The sequence below is a fragment of the Rhipicephalus sanguineus genome, chromosome 1 (assembly GCF_013339695.2).
Source record: "Rhipicephalus sanguineus isolate Rsan-2018 chromosome 1, BIME_Rsan_1.4, whole genome shotgun sequence".
NCBI lineage: Eukaryota > Metazoa > Arthropoda > Arachnida > Ixodida > Ixodidae > Rhipicephalus > Rhipicephalus sanguineus.
This window is the reverse complement of record NC_051176.1, coordinates 161,357,261-161,374,222: the sequence shown is the minus strand read 5'-3', so window position 1 is coordinate 161,374,222 and position 16,962 is coordinate 161,357,261. Positions and strand designations below refer to the sequence as shown.

Sequence of the window (16,962 nt, the reverse complement as noted above, 5' to 3'; positions counted from 1 at the left end):
GAACGGAAGGAGCTCAGCGAAGTCCTGTTTGGAATATAATCTCGTATGATGTCCAGAACCTGCAGCTTGGTCGCTCGCGTGGTTATGTAGTGGCGTGCTTCGGTAAGTTTAGTTCTTTTGAACTCTTAGTGTATGGCAAGTATGTCATAACGATATTTCAGTTGCAAACTATAACTCTTTGTTTATCGTTGCAAACTATCAACTGGTCACCATCAGATGACTGCTCAGTAAAGACCAACATTTACCCCAGCTCTGTACAGGTCGCTTAAAGGCCAACTCCGGCGATTTTTTGGCCATGTCAAAGTAATGGTGCTTTTATGTTCCTGAGACTCTCCTGTTACGGGCCCGATAGCAGAAATACTCGGCAAATTGGAGAATAATTTTAAATAAGCAAAAAAGCGCAACACCGAAACCGAAACCCAACCGAGTGTGCTGTCTACGTATGACGTAGATGTTGTTACGAACGAACCGGAAGTCGTGCAAGGCATGCCGGTCACGCTGGCGCCGAGTATGAAAACTGTGACAGCCGGGACGACCAGCGAAGCGCCGGCCAAACCAACGCTGTCTGTCGCCTTGTGCACAGCAGGCGCTCGCTGTAGCGGCCGAAGCGCCGAAGTTATCGGTGCCCTCGGCTGCGTCACTTCCGCCGCCTTCCCAATACTGACGTCACAGACGCAATGTTGCCAATAATTGTGGGAAGCCAGGAGGGCGTTTGCAGACAATCTTTAAAATTCATTTGCAAACAATCTGCGCATTTCTCAAGCCTGTAATTTGGCATAAACGACGGAAACGTGCAAATGAACGTACCCAGCGAATTTCATTGAGATCCATCGACGTCGAAAAATCGCAGGGTTCCCCATCGAGGGGGAGGGGGCAAAGTGCCATCATAACCCCCCCCCCCCCCGTTTGTCGAGTGCTATAGACTACATGCTTCACAATAGAGGAAAAAATGAAGCGTAGACTTGCTTCTCACAATGGACCGCCTTTCCTGGCTTTCCGAGGGTAAAGACTGGAAGTAAACAGTTCTTGGAATGCAACATCAGAGGTCTTTGTCCCCCACTATCTCCAAAGATCTGGAAGCCATACCCCTGCTCTTTAAACAATTACGCGGCAGGTCCGACTAAGTAACACTATGGGGCAAACTTTGCGCACCCCCCCCCCCCCCACTTTAGGTCATTAGGGTGGGGGGGGGGGCGCCTCCTCTGCCCCCTTCGTGCGCACACCCATGCGTGTCATGAATACCGGCAATGTGGCATGTAGCGTCGCCGCTACAACCTTTCAAATATAAAGTGCGGCATACCAAGTCTGACAGCGTAACGGTGGTGAAGTGCTGCGGTAGACCAAAATGTAACAAGTGAATGGCACTATTTCTGTGCGTCAGGTCTACCCGAGAGCTGACGCTGTCCGAGTCGGCAAATAAGTGCTTCAACGTGAGCGTTGCTGGTGCAATTACTGTACGTGTTTAGTTGTCCTGCTTTCAGCGCACACAAAAAGGTAGAAAACATCATGTGACCAGCCATCTCCTTCCAGGAAAACTTGGTTGTAGCCCACTTTTCAAAGCAAAATTGCGTACCATTGTTTAGTGCACGACTGCCTATCAACAATCTTCGATTGATTTTCAGATGGGGGCCCCCGTACAAAGCTCATTACAACCTCTCGCATTAATTGACGGCCACTTCTCGGGAGTCTTGACTGTATACGTAGCCCACTTATCGATTGAACGCGTCCCGAACATTATTTAGAAGCATGCACGTAGCCAGGAGTTTTTTTTTTTTTTTTTTTTTTGAGGAGGGGGGGGGGGGGGGGGGGCAAGGCCTAATTGTTCGAAAGAAAGTCTTTCCATGGCAAAAAGGAAAAAAAAAAAAGCTCGGGAATATAGAAGGCTGGACGAATTTCGCCTCCCCCCCCCCCTTGCCTACGTGCCTGTTTAGAAGATATTATAAGGCTTTAGCCTTTCGAGACGCTTGATTGATTTCCGTAGGCGGTAATGTAAGCGTAACATAAAACGCTGTCAGGCAAGGTCGGATGTACCCGTTTAGTCGCACATTCTGGTTAAGCCGAACTTTCGCGGCAAAGCCAGAGCGGGCCCAAAGTGTGGCAAATGGCGACACACTTTGTGTCTCCATTTGCCACACGGGATACGAAGGTGATGTATCAAAAAGCACTGCTTGGTAATGCAGTGTAAATGTGTCTCGTACTATGACGCTGCCAACTTGCATAAAGCACGAATTCTCGGAAAGAAAACGTAAGAATTTTTTTTTCTTTTTGGCACAGCAAAATGTTTCAGCATACGCTACAAATGAGTTGCTAAAAGAAGCAAATGAAGAGGCGATAGCTACGTTGAAGAGAGAGACAGAGATTAATAGTTAGTGATGAAGTCAGCTCTGCGATATGGAAAACTTATATCAGATGAGCTGTTTATGAAAAGACTAGAAAAGGAAAAGTGTACAGTATGCAAAAAACGTCAGCTTTTTTTTTATGTAAGGATAGCCATTCTTTAAAGATTGATGCTCAACGTTAGCGTAGTGTTCGAGGGTTCATGTTTTCTTCTGTGTGGTCGACTTGCACGCTTGCGCCACACGGGATACGAAGGTGATGTACCAAAAAGCACTACTTGGTAATGCAGTGTAAGTTGACGCTTCTTCTCTTCGCGCTGCGTCTATACGTATATCAATGCAGGGTGATATTGTGCCCTTCGTCGGCGCCAGTGTAGGCCACCTCGCGGCCGCTTTCGGCAGGGCGCTCGGGAACGCTGGTGTCGTCGCCTCTCTCTCTCTCGCTGCAGAGAAAATGATCTCACTGTTTTGTCTATTGCGGGATTTTTTGTGCGCGCCGAGTAGTGAGACAATTTTTTGGTTCAGCGATTCGAACAAGAGCTGCTTTCAGCGAGGACGTGTCTACACACGATTTCAGGTGTCTTGTGCAGGGGCGTAGCCACGTTAGGGCACACCGGGCCCGTGCCCCCCCCCCCCCCCCCCCGAAACTTTTTTTTTCCATAGCATACAGAGCAGAAAATGACACTCGACCACATCTGCCTGCTCGTCCCCACTACAGATCAAGAAGGTGCCCCCCCCCCCCCCCGAAAAAAATTTCTGCCTACGCCCCTGGTCTTGTGTGTTTAAAAAATACCTAATTTCCTTCTAAAACTGCTTTTATACTGGCACGGCTCAAGAGGCTTGGCTACTCCTGTCGTTAGGCGTCTGGCGAATGTATCTATTTAGTGTTACACTGAAGAGAAACACCGAAGTCACTTTGAACTCATAGTCTCTAAAAACTGTATTGTTAGTTTCACGATAATAAATTGAATGTTAAAAGGGTCAAAGCAAGAACTTGATTTTTCCAATTCAGCGCCATGGCACCCCTACTGGTACGTCAGTGTGACGTCATGGATTTCAAAATATATTTCCGCATTTGGACCACGTTCGTTGGCTCCGGTACGTATTTCCGAAACGCGCCACCCTCTGGCTCCTTTAGCTCACAAAGTAGTCCATTTTCGCCGACAAGTAATTAACTAGGAAGGCGCTGTAAAATCCACGATGTGATGGTTCGCTGGTGCGGCAACTCCAAGGCGCTTCCTTTTTTGCGTCTTTTCGGTCTTACCAAGCCGCTTTCAGCGGTGACAGTGGCGTTCTTGGCTCTTGTGGAAGGGTAATTATAGTACATTCGAAATTCATTTTCTCGTAGTGTCCCTGTAAAGGCTCAAATTTCTCCCTTTTATGTACTAAAGTGTCGATGGCACCCTTTTTCATTTTGTATCACACGATAGGTCAAAACGCCCGTAAAGCTGTTATGGAATTATCGCTGCTTTTTGCCGATTGCTTGGCGTATCAGGGAAATAAGGTGAATCGATTAAATTAAAGGACGGCAGGTATAGCACTCCGGCCGAACGATAGTTACTTTTATTGATTTTGTTTTTAATGGGATGGTCGTAATACGCTCTTCTGCAGTACACCTAATAATATTTTAACCTCCAATTTATACCGCAGGTGTCAAACAAATAAAAACACTTGGAGGACGCTTAACAGGGTTATTGCGCCTACGACTTAGAAACATAGTTAAAGTCCTCTTTAACTCCACCGCTTTAATGTGCGCCTGAACCAGCGCGAAGATTTTTCGGCGGCGCTGATTGCACACCAAAGTGGGGGTGATCCATGCCTGGAAGTTGCAAAGCGGGCCATCCGCAGCTAATCCGCATCCAGTGCTGCGCACATATATGTCGCTAGCTTTCTTTTTTCTGATGGCCTAAAAATAACTAGGCCCACTCTATCAGCAGCATATGGCAGAGAAAGCAAGCCTGTGGCATTTAAAGGAAGCTATCGTATACATGCTCACGCTGCAGGTCGAACAACTCAAACTGCATATGTGGCTTTATACTGCCAGAACACTGGTTTCAGCCAGCTGTTAACAGACTTGCGACCAAGCCCTTTGCTCTATGAAAGTACCACGGATACAATATTGTATTTCTATGTGTCCGCAGACAGGATAGTCAACACGAGCCGCGCGTTTATTGCGATATCTTGCGGCTTCGGGCATATCGCATGCAGAGAGGAAGAAATACATGCGTGCATGCTGTACTGAAGACGCTCACTGCAAAATTGCCGGCAATGTTTTCGTTGTATAATATGGACCTTGTTGGTCATTAACAGCTTTTGCTTTTCACAGTGATATATTCCTTATCTCATTCGCCCTCTGAGCGTCGTTTTCGAAGCGGCACTGGTTATGTGAGAGGTCGCAGATTCTATAAGCGCGGCCGCCGCTACGGGTCGTCTACTCAAGTGTGCCAAGTGGCTGATCACAAGACAGAGCTTGGCGCACCATGCAACCTGGCTGCGGATTTGTTGTCTTGGTACAGCTGCTTCTTGCTTATGTCGCGTACAATTATTTCGAACAACTTGTATCCGATTTGCAGTACACAACGAAAGGCGCGGTCACTGGGCTGAGTTCGTCACATTTGATGCATTATATAACTTGTTAGCAACTCAAATAAGGCAACGTTTCCTTCAGCAGGATCGTAGACAATGTTCTTGACTTCAATCAGATAGATTCTTTTAAAAATTAAAAATGGCCTCTTTGAGAAAACTATTTTGAAACTTGTACGTTTTTGGTAAACCACATTAGTTTCAGAACAATTTCGAAGTATAACGGTGCATGCGAAAACCACGAATTCTTTTCAAGAAAAAGTTAAAATGTCAAAGTCAGTTTGTACCAAGTTTTATTATCCTCAGTTTTAGTTTGCTGCAGAAATAAATTCCTGAAATGCAGGTATTTTGTGGCGTATACATGTTTGTGATTTCTATCCTCAAGATTCATTCAACAGAAAAGAAAAGTAAAATAATCGTGAGATTCGATTTCGCTTGTTCTTAGACTGGAATAAATATTGTGACCAAGAAGTGCACCGTTTTTTGTTGTTTTTTTTTTTCGATATGTGCGCTCAAAGTTCAGAAATCGCGAGTTTGGCGGAAAAGTGCTTTTGGGGCCAAAATTTGTACTTTTTTTTTTCAACACGAACTTTGAAGTCATTGTTCCGGGTCAAAAACCTGCGTGTGGAGTAACTTTCATCAAAATCGAGAATGGTAACCGGGACGTCGTGTTCGTTCTTATATGGACACACCCAGGACATGGTAAAGGCTGTAGCAGACCGGATGAACGAGGAAATGTCTTTCGTCGTTCACACAAGGAACAGGAGCAAATGTATTTACGCACAAAGGTGTACATAGTCCTCAAGTAGTGACGTTGGCAGAGCCGCTGATACGTTTTGAGGGCACCAGCGTGAGCATGTAGCGGTTCAGCATGAAAATATGCGCAGACATCGGATCACATGTGGTTGGGTGTGACGAGCAGCCATTTACGCCATCCGTTTGCCATTTGCGACGGCATAATAGTGCTTCCCTGTTGCGAAATGCGTGGCTTGGAGGCAAAGGGCATGTGGGTATGCAGAAATTGAAGAGGTGCAGAAAACATTCAAGAGGGGCAATCCCAGAGCCATTTCGCTGTTCAGATGACATGCCTGCGACTCTTAGAGCCAGCCAGGGGAAAGTCAACTCTTGAGCTGCACTCTTGACCGGATTTCACGGGTGATCGCGAAAACGCATGCGCGTCAGAATGATTTCGCCCGAATCGGAGGACGAAGCGTATGTCAAGTTATTGTAGGGGAACAGCCCAACTTCCAAGGCGACCAGAAGGATCTTCTAGGGAAGCCAACCAACAGAGTGTGTGATGGTCAGTCACCACGTCGAAAGTCTGGCCGTACAAATAGGGGCGAAAGAGAAAAAAACGATTTCTCTTGTATTAATAAATTGCGCTTTCCAAATTCCACGATCACCACGCTTGCCGCGAGCAGACGCTTGGTAAGCGAGGAAACGCGCGAAAATAATGATTACACAAAACCTTGTGGTAGCTGCAGTAGTTAACGGTGAAAGCGTAATCGGAGAACGAGGTGTGATAGCCAGAAGAGCGTCGCATATTGGACGCAGAACTTGGTCACCATCCCGCGGCATGTTAGAATGTGATTGAACACCACGGCCGGACTAGAGGGAGACGCAAAGCGTGTCGTGCCGACCCCCGGCCGCGATTTTTCTCGGGGCGAGCGCATGAGCGGGGAACGCGGTGTAACAGCCAGGTGAGGCAGGCGCGCGTCGCAAAGCTATTTTTTGTTTGGATTAGCGCGATGCTATGAGCGAGGCCGACGCTTTTACGACGCTTGGACTTAGATCGCCACCTCGCGGTGTTAAGGCATGGACAAAGTTGAACTTCTATTGAAAACGCGCCGAACGGGACGGACGTGTAACGCGTTGCAGGTGTTAATCGCGGAGGGCACAGTAATGACGAATTACTTTACTTTACCGCTCCCAGAGGGCAACACCACCCCGCCGACCGGGAGAGTGGTAGATATAAAAGGCGCGTTTGTAAAGCCTCCAGAGTCTGTGACTGTGGCGCAGAACAATAAAGAAAAAAAAAAAGTGACCGTGGCGCAGTAGATAGCGTGCCCGGCATCTGCTGTTACGGACCGAGTGGTCGTGGGTTCGATGCCCGTTGACGGAACATTTTGTTTTGCCATCTGATCGTGTAAATTTTTTCGACGTCATTTCCATGACGGAAATACGTCACTCAAGTCTTGGTGGACCCCGGCATAAAACACTTTCGTGTTAAAAGAAATGCACATACACACACGCAGGATAAAAAACAACACACACAGGAAGGGCGTTCTGGTTACAGTCGTTCAGAAAGGCCGGTCGATCGCAAGAAGCGCAGCAGCGCTTGCTCGGCCTTCTTCTGCGACGTTGCGTCTTAAGCGATGGTGTTGAATTCTTTCCTCCGACAAAGGTCGGCCATCCAACTTTTTCAGCGCGTTGCAAAGAGATAGTCGCTGTGCACTGTACTGAGGGCAGTCGCAAGAAATATGTACAATTGTTTCTGCGTTGCCACAGTGGTCACAGGCTGCGGTGTCGGCCATCCCAATGCGGAAAGCATAGGCGTTGGTAAACGCAACGCCCAACCACAGCCTACACAAAAGGGTCGCGTCTGCTCGGCGCAGCCTCGATGGGACTTGAAGACTTAAGGTAGGGTCAAATGAGTGCAGTCGAGCATGTTTTAAGTGTGGCTCATTCTATTGTGACGTGGTGCGTTGGCGAGCATGCAAACGGAGCTTCCGTGCAGCGTCGGTCCTAGAAAGCGGTAGTAGTAGTTCATGGTCTTCTGCGTGGGCTGAGCGGGCAGCATGATCGGCCCGTTCATTGCCGATGATTCCGCAGTGACTGGGTAACCAATGAAAAGTGATTTGATGTCCTTTCTCAGTTAGGTGGTGTATATCCCCTGCTGTCTCTAGTACCAGCTGTTCGTGCGGCCCGCGGCGTAAAGCTGACAGTAGAGACTGCAGTGCCGCCTTCGAGTCGCAGAAAATAGTCCACTTGTGCATCCGCTGGTCATTGGCGGATTGTAACGCTTTACGAAGGGCTGCCAGTTCTGCCGCCGTCGATGTTGTTGCGTCAGACGTATTGAATTTAATTGTCGTAACCAACCTTGATATCACGACTGCTCCGGTTGAGCTGTTCGGTAGGACACATCCGTAAGTGTAGATGTGTATGGAGTCAGGTACTTTTCGTATAAGAGAAGTAAAGTGAGATGTTTAAGTGCCAGTGACGACAAATCCGTTTTTTTTCTGGACGCCAGGTACTGTAATGTTGATATTTGGTTGAGTAAGGCACCATGGAGGAGTCCGAGGTCTTGCGGCAGGAGTGAAGGAAGTTGGTATTGAATGATTCACCATGCGCGCTCACTGTTTGGCAGTAAGATGTGCGTGGTCGATCCGCTGGTAGAGAAATTTAATAATGAAACTTTGACCTTGATTTTCTTCTCTATTAATAAACCTATGATGGTGAAATTAACATTAGAGTTCTCAAAGTACAGCTTATCAATCTAAACCCGTTCATTGTTTCCCTTTAGTGTCCCTTTAACGCCCACACAATCGCGAGGCCCTCCTCTTTGGTAGCCGAGTAGTTTGCTTCCGCCTTTGCGAGGGCGCGGCTAGCACGGGCGAAAATATAATCTCAAAAACTGGGCTTGCGTTGTGCGCATACTGCACCAAGGCCGTCGCCACTGGCGTTCGTGTGCAGTCGGGTCGTAATGGCGCAGAACTGGCGGCGAAGTAAGTAGATGGCACAGTGTAGTGAAGGCTTCGTCACAGGCTTGTGTCCAATTCGAAAGATCACCAGGACCAGCAAGTAGCTTCGGCAAAGGAAAGCGCGCCCCAACTCGGTATGCCTTCACCCGCAATAAGCACAGGTTGAAAATATTTTAATTCGTGGCTAGGGGGGTCACCAATTTACTGTTATCACACTTGTCACACAGGCAGGGATCACGGTCGATCCGTACCACTGCTTTATCTGCATCAGGTGCTGCTACATGAACACCTTGGACCAGGGGCGCAGCCAAAGGGGGGGGGGGGATTCAACCCCCCCCCCATCCCCCCGAAAATTTTCAGTTTTGCTTGCGCATATATACACGCACACATAAATAAGGTATGGTTGAACCCCCCCCCCCCCCCCCCCAAAAAAAAAAAAAAATTCTGGCTACGGCCCTGCCTTGGACCTTGGATTAAGTTGAATTAGATCGTGATTGAACGTCTCGGTGGTGATTATAGGCTGTCGTCTCCACCAACATATGAGTTGTTGCTGCACCGCGTAGCAGAGGCAATTCTCGATCTTGATCGAAAAATATGACCGGAGTCGGGCTCGACTGAAGTTGCTCGCGTAATATTGGCGTGGCATAGCCACTTTCTTTGTCGATCAAGCCAAGCTCTGACTAATATAATAAAATGCTTTGCTGGGTGAGAGTTGGTTCATTGTCTTAAAGTAAAAGCAGAGCGCAAAAACACAGGACAAGAGAGACAAGAAGAGGGGGACAGCGTCCTTCCCGTCTTCTTGTCCTGTCTTTCTTGCGCTCTGCTTTTATTTTCTGATCAGTATTTTCGAGCACGGTCGCTGTTACACGGCTACAACCATCCGGTTTCTAATAGGTTGATTTCATTCGACATGACGATGCAATCGACAGCCTAATATATCGTGGCCGACTGGATCTGACCGGAACAAAAGCACGATGGAATGTACCCATGTCAAAGCACGCAATCCGGAACGCGTTCGATAGCAATTCAGAGTGAGCGTTTTGCGGAAGAAAGTCTGTATAGCGTCTCATCCAGACGATAACGTCTAACCAGCGTGTTAACGAGTAAATTCAGCCTATTAATCACTCCCGCTGTTCATGTTTCGTGGCGCAGCGGGCTAACGCACCGTGGACCGCTCGGGGCTTCGATGGCGTTAGTTCGAATCGCGCATTCCTTGTCAATTATTTCGGGTCTTCTTTTTTGAACATTAACATTGCTGCTCCCAAGGAGCACTAATTCTCGTTTAAAAAAGAAGTGCGCCCGCTGCTGACGGTCCTAGTTATGGCAGTATAGTGGCATGAACGAAGTCATAACGCCGAAGGCACTGCCAAGCGGCAAAGTATGTTACTGACCCCGCAGTGACAGGGCCAAACCACGGACACTGGCAAAATCGAGTCAAATGCACACCACGAACAACATGTTGGACGTATAATCTCAGTAACTGTTTATCGTTACGTCTTTTCGTAACGCTAGACAAGAGCGTTAGCGGAAGCGAGGCGGCGCTCAATAGAGCTGCCGCATGCAGCGGTCCCTGCCGCAACTCACCGCTCTGCACGCAAAACCGCTGATCAGAGGCGGTACCTCAGTTTTTCTTCGTTTCGTGAAGGCAAGTGTTGGTGGGGGCGAGATCCTCTTCTTGTGCTAAAATACAGAAGGGGCCGCGTCGCGGTTCAGTCGCGCATACTTCACAGTCAAGCACAGCGACTGCATTCCAGACGGGATTCGCTCGTAGTCGCTGTCTCGGAAATACTTCGGGCATAGTGAACTTGCTTTTGTAGGTTTGAAGATTTTGCTCTTAACAGCAATGACCCACATTGCAGCCATCTTCTGATCTTGAGGAAATTAGTAAAATGAGGCTTTATCGCGACCGTACGTGCTATTGCAGCCAAATGCCGCGCAGGACTCGGAAGGGTAAGTCAGCTTCAACATGGCGCTGTATAAATGCCACCGGTGATCTGAATACTGCGGGAACAGGATGGTGCGGCGGTAAACAATCCATGCGAACCCCACTACTGACGCTTCCATTGGCAGCAGCTAAAGGCGCAAAACAATGCAGTGATCTTGCGCGTCCCCCTCGATGACGTCACTCTTCTATGTTTCTCTCTCTCCAGGCACGTAGCCAGGATTTTTTTTCGGGGGGGGCCCAAGGCCTAATTGTTTGAAAGACAATCTTTCCATGGCAAAAACAAAAAAAAAGTTGCCTGGGAATACAGAGGGCTGGAAAAATTTCGGGGGGGGGGGGGCCCGGGGGGCCCGGGCCCCCCCCCCCCCCCCCCCCCCCCCCCTTGCCTACGTGCCTGTCTCTCTCACATCCTCCACACGTAAGCTCCGTGAGCGCCATGGGCTGTTATTGTTCGATTCAATATCGCGAAAAAAGAAAAAAAAAACACGCAGTCATGTTATAAGAGGTAAATATTCCGAATTGCCAATAAATTCGAGAATTGAAAACTGCTTCAGTGTCCCTAAGCAAGCACCTGTGGCGTAATGTCTAGAGCATCGGACTTCGGTAGAGGTCTATAGTACCGCCGTGAAAGTATTTTTAGTTGTTTTTATTCGTTGCACGCATTCGCTGCACTGACTTCACTCGCGGTTCGCTACCCTGGTTGGTTCTTGGCTCTGAAGTTGCTGAAGAAATGTTACACGCATTTAAAATAATGACATTAAGAAACTTAAGGCCCAAGATAAAAGCGTTGTCCGTGTGGCACAGGTATAATACGTAGCGAATGTTAACAAGACTTTCCTCTCATACGTGTTACACAGTATGCGTAATGTGGACGCATAAAGCCTTTGTCGACCCACATTTCAGTCTTATCTCACTGCGAAGAAAGCAAAACTGGCACACTGCACACACACTGCACCACTGGAGGGAAGGCTTCGGCCTTGTCGACGCCATGTCTCGTGTTTTTCGAGACGGCGACGACGAGAAGTGACGTTCAAACGTCGTCATCCACACGCACATCGCGAACGATCGCGTACAGCGAGCCGTCATGTAGACTCCTACGAAATGCTGCAAAGATATTACCCAACGCTACGGGCAATTTATGAGCGAGGAGGCGCAACTTGCGGTCCGTGCGTGATGACAGGAACGGCGCGCGACCCGACACGCCGCGTGTTGTCACCGCGAAACTTTCCTTCCTCGCAGGCAAAACTCAGAAATGACAGGAAACCTCCTGAGCGTGCGAGGCACAGAGAGAGAGCCACGCACGCGTCGAGCAATGTGCGTCGCTGCACCAGGCTGCACTGCTTGCTCTTCTTTCATTTGTCGTCGTATCTCTTGGGCTGTTGAGTCCGTGCTCAGGATCAACAAACTGTATATACCAAATACCAAAATCGGAAGTTCCGCTCTTCGAGACCTCCGAAGAATATGGTTTATACCCGGTGCGGCGTGCATATATATATATATATATATATATATATATATATATATATATATATATATATATATATATATATATATATATATATATATATATATATATATATATATATATATATATATATGTGTGTGTGTGTGTGTGTGTGTGTGTGTGTGTGTGTGTGTGTGTGTGTGGTGTGTGTGTGTGTGTGTGTGTGTGTGTGTGTGTGTAGTAGTGAAGAGGGGACGACGACGAAGCACACGAGCAAGCTAGCAAGCAAGCAAGCCGCATTGTCAATAGTAGCAGGGGACACTAGCTCACGCTTGCCCGGATTTTGGCTGCTTGGCGCCCGCCACTCTCCGACGCCCTACTCTTGCTAGTTTGTTTTTTCATATATTGTTTTGTTTTGTTTGGTTTTGATTGCGCAGCGTCTGCCTTAACGTTTTTCGCTTAGCGCATCCTCTGTCACCAGGGGCGTAGCCAAGGGGGTGGGTTGGGGGGGTTCAAACCCCCCCCGAATTTTTCAGTTTTGCTTGCGTATATATACACGCACACATACAAACGCACGCACGAACATACATAAAGTATGGTTGAACCCCCCCCCGAAAAAAATTTCTGGCTACGCCCCTGTCTGTCACATGTTCATCTTTTGCATTTTGTGCCATATATAAATGTTCGTGTCAGTGTCGGAGCACTGCCGCTCCGTGTGTGTGTACCTCCTTTCGTTTTCGAACCCTGCGTGTGGCAGTGTTTGTTTCCTGTGCGACGCGCCACCGAAACTTGAGACGTTCGAACTCACGGCTTTTTACGAGCGCATTCCGCGAATTCTGTGTTGAGTGCTGCCTGCAGGGGTGTGGTCCCCGTGGGGACAAAAGGCCCATTTCGACGGAGGAGCCAGGCCGGAGCCTCCTGGCAAGGCAGTGAGCTTCGAGGCACGAACTGGGACGGACCGCAGGGCAGCCAGAAGAACGACATGTAACCTTTGTTTTTAATACAGTTTGCTTTAAATCTTAAATTTGTATTCTTTCCTTCATTATTTCCCTGACATTCGTTTCTGCTTAATAAAATCAGTTGGAAGTTAGCGCCCGTCCTCGTTTTTTCTGTCTGTCCAAGTACCCTGTTCGCGCTATACAATTCGTCCTACTCTTGACGTCTGTCGACATTCCCTGAAGACGCGTCAATAAACCACGTCACATTTGGTGAAGGTGCGGGGTATACATGGTAGGTGCTCAGCAATTTGGGTCCGAATGACGTGCTTAAGGTCAGGGGCCAAAGTCTGCGCCGGCTCGTTCGTGAGAAGCTGACGCGCTACCTCTTGGCGGATAATCTCCTTGATGGGTGGATAGCAGCGGCTGCTGATCGGCAGGGCGAGCAGTAACGTGCAAGCTCGATAGCGTGTCGGTCGTCGCGAGGGCTTGGCGCGCGATCGAGCGCTGCCGACGCAACTCGTCAAAGCTCTGACACAAAGAGACCAGTGCAGCGACTGTGGTGGGATTCCTTGCGAGGAGCATCTGAAAAGCATCGTCCTCGATGCCCTTCAGGATGTGCTTGATCTTCTCCTCTTTGGTTATGGTAGAGTTCACGCGGTTGCAGAGGTTCAGCACACATTCTCAATGTAGCCCGTGAAGTTCTCGCCGGGTTGCTGCGCGCGTTAACGCAAGCGATGCTCTGCCCGAAGCTTGCGAGCCGATGGCCGACCGGAGACGTCCGTAACTGCTCATGAAGTCCTAAAGACGGACCAAGTATGAATGTCGCTCTCGTCATAGGCGTGCGCACAGGGGGGGGGGGGGGTCAGGGGGGGCGGCCGCCGCCCCCTAATCACCTAAGAGGGGGGCGCAAAATCTGCCCCGTACATTGACCATTCTAGTCACCTAAGAGGGGGGGGGGCGCAAAATCTGCCCCATACATTGACTTAGTAGGGTGGGGGGGGGGGCGCTGCGATGAAGCTCTGCCCCCCTGGTGGGGAACCCTGCGCACGCCTATGGCTCTCGTGGTTGTTATACCACAGCTGGGCGATGTCCGCAAGGTAGAACTGGACATAACCAAGCTTCACTTGGTCGTCCCATTTGTTGCTGGCACTCACACGTTCGTATTTCGAGAGCCATTCTTCCACGTCCGAGTCACCTGAGCCGGTGAAGATGGGTGGATCTCGCTGGCGATACACGGCGCCGCAGGTGACGTGGACTGCCCGAAGGTCTAGACTGGAGAGGGGTCTCTTCGGCCATGTTGGCGATGTGGTCACGAACCGGGGGGAGTTTCCGGGAGCGAAGGTCCAGGTTGGTACCGGGAATCCACGTACCTACACCAAATGTGACGTGGCCACCTTCTTTCTTCGACACCGTGGCCACACCTGATCCCTCGTCGTCACGTACACCACCTAGGTACGCCGCTGATAATCTACCATCCTTCTCGAATCGCCGATACCCATCTCCTAGACGACGCTCTCTGTCACCCATGCGTCGCCGCTCAGCTACAGAGGAGGGAAACTGATTGCTGCAGTTCCGGAGGCAAGAGCTGCATGCAAGTCGAACTGCCCAAGGCCTCCATGTGTTTCGCCGCCAAATGTTATAGACGTCGATGTTGAAGGAACCGCCGCCATTGCGCTTATTGACACAGGGGCCGCCGTTTCCTTCATCTCTGAGACACTGTGCCGCAAGATAAAGAAGTTGACGACGTCGCTATCAGGACTAACGCTCTGTACTGCCAGCTCACAGTGCATTACGCCGTCAGCTGTCTACACTGTGCGAGTCATCATACAAGGTGAACTTTACGTGATCGAGTTCTTTGTGCTACCGTCCTGCTTCCTCGACATTATTCTCGGTTGGGATTTCCTATCGAGTCATAGCGCCATCATAGAGTGTTCTCGTGCAGAAGTAGCTCTTATGCCGCTGCAGACCTCTCTTTCGACGGACCCTCCCCACAAACTCGTCGTCGCTTAGGACACAGAGATACCCCCAAAAACGTGGACCCTTATCGCACTGACCTGTACGACCGCACCAGAAGGAACAGCACTCTTTGCCCCGTCGGAAGTAATTCTCCGTCGTCGCGGCTTACGACTGCCCTTTGCGGTACTATCGATTAATTCTGGCGCTACGATAATGCTCGTTGCCAACTCGCTGACGTCCGCCGTTACCTTGCTTCGCGGGGAATCTTTGGGGCACGTACAAGACGTCGGCCTCTTGCGTTCCCTGGACTTCTCTGAAGACTGAAGACCAAACCCACCTTCAGCTTAACACCATGACGTCACCTGTTTCCAACTCTTCAGCCACAGATAATTTCCGCCCTTGTATCGCCGACGATCTACCGCCATCGCATCGCAGCCAACTTATCGCTCTTCTGCAAGACTTCCGCTCGTCCTTCCATTGCGCCCAGCCAACCTTGGGCCGCACGACGAGCGTCACACACCACATCGACACCGGTTCACATGCTCCCTTACGTCAACGACCCTATCGAGTTTCCGCGGCAGAACGGCAAATTATCAACGAACAAGTCGACGACATGCTTAAACGCGCAGTGATTCAGCCGTCCCTGAGCCCCTGGTCCTCTCCTGTCGTACTTGTGCGCAAGAAGGATGGATCAATAAGGTTCTGCGTTGACTATCGCCGCCTCAATAAGATTACTCGAAAGGATGTGTACCCGTTGCCACGCATCGATGATGTTCTCGGTTGCTTATAAGGGGCAGAATATTTCTCGTCTAGATTTACGCTCGGGTTATTGGTAAGTACCCATGGATGTCACCGATCGTGCGAAGACTGCCTTCGTCACTCCTGATGGACTCTATGAGTTTAACGTCATGCCGTTCGGATTGTGCAACGCCCCAGCTATACATTCGAACGAATGATGGACAACATCCTTCGCGGCTACAAGTGGAACACCTGCATTTGCTACACTGACGACGTCGTAGTCTTTTCTCGGGATTTCCCTACTCACCTTGTCAGCCTACGTGAGATTTTGACGTGCCTCACATCAGCTGGTCTTCAACTCAACATCAAAAAGTGTCATTTTGCGGCGCGCCAGTTGACCATACTGGGTCACGTCGTCTGCAAGGAAGGCGTTCTTCCGGACCCCGCCAAACTCCGGGCCGTTGCCGAATACCCCAAGCCCACTTGCATGAAGACGCTTTGAAGTTTCATTGGGCTGTGTTCCTATTTTCGCCGATTTGTCCGCGACTTTGCTTCCATCATCGCTCCTCTTACCAATCTTCTGACAACCTCTAATGACCTGTCTGCTTGGTCAAGAGAGTGCGACACATCTTTCGAAACGCTACGGCGCTTACTAACATCGCCTCCAATACTTCGTCACTTTGACCCTGATGCGCCAACGGAAATTCATACTGACGCCAGCGGCGTCGGCCTTAGTGCAGTACTGGCTCAAAAGAAACCGGGATACGAAGAATACGTCGTCGCTTGCGCGAGTCGAACTCTCAAGAAAGCCGAGTGCAATTATTCGGTCACTGAGAAGGAATGCCTTGCCATAATTTGGGCTTTGGCTAAGTTTCGTCCATACCTCTATGGCCGCCCTTTCGACGTCGTCACGGACCACCATGCTCTATGTTGACTCTCATCGCTGAAAGATCCATCGGGACGCCTCGGTCATTGGGCGCTTCGGCTGCAAGAGTACGATATTCGTGCTGTGTACCGATCAGGCCGCAAGCACTCTGATGCTGACGCGCTCTCCCGGTCACCGCTAGCGTCCGACACAACTTCTCCATCAGCTTCCTTGTCGCCAATCGACGTCGCAGACATGTCGGAGCAACGCAAGGATGCGTGGGTTTGCCACATGCTCAACGTTCTGGCTGATCCATCAGCTTACCCCGCTTCAAGAACTCTTCGTCGCCGAGCGCCAATTTCGCTATTCGAGATGGTCTCCTCTATCGGCGGAATTACGTGTCTGATGGCCAGAGGTGGCTGCTTGTGATACTTCGCCACATGCGCACGGATATGTGCG

At 49.6% G+C, this 16,962-nt stretch overlaps 1 protein-coding gene across 1 annotated transcript in view; it reads right to left on the bottom strand.

Annotated features, from left to right (window-relative positions):
- Positions 1 to 16,962, bottom strand: part of LOC119401386 (protein transport protein Sec24A) — a 651,765-nt gene that overhangs the window by 333,333 nt on the left and 301,470 nt on the right. The gene's annotated exons all lie outside the window — the stretch shown is intronic.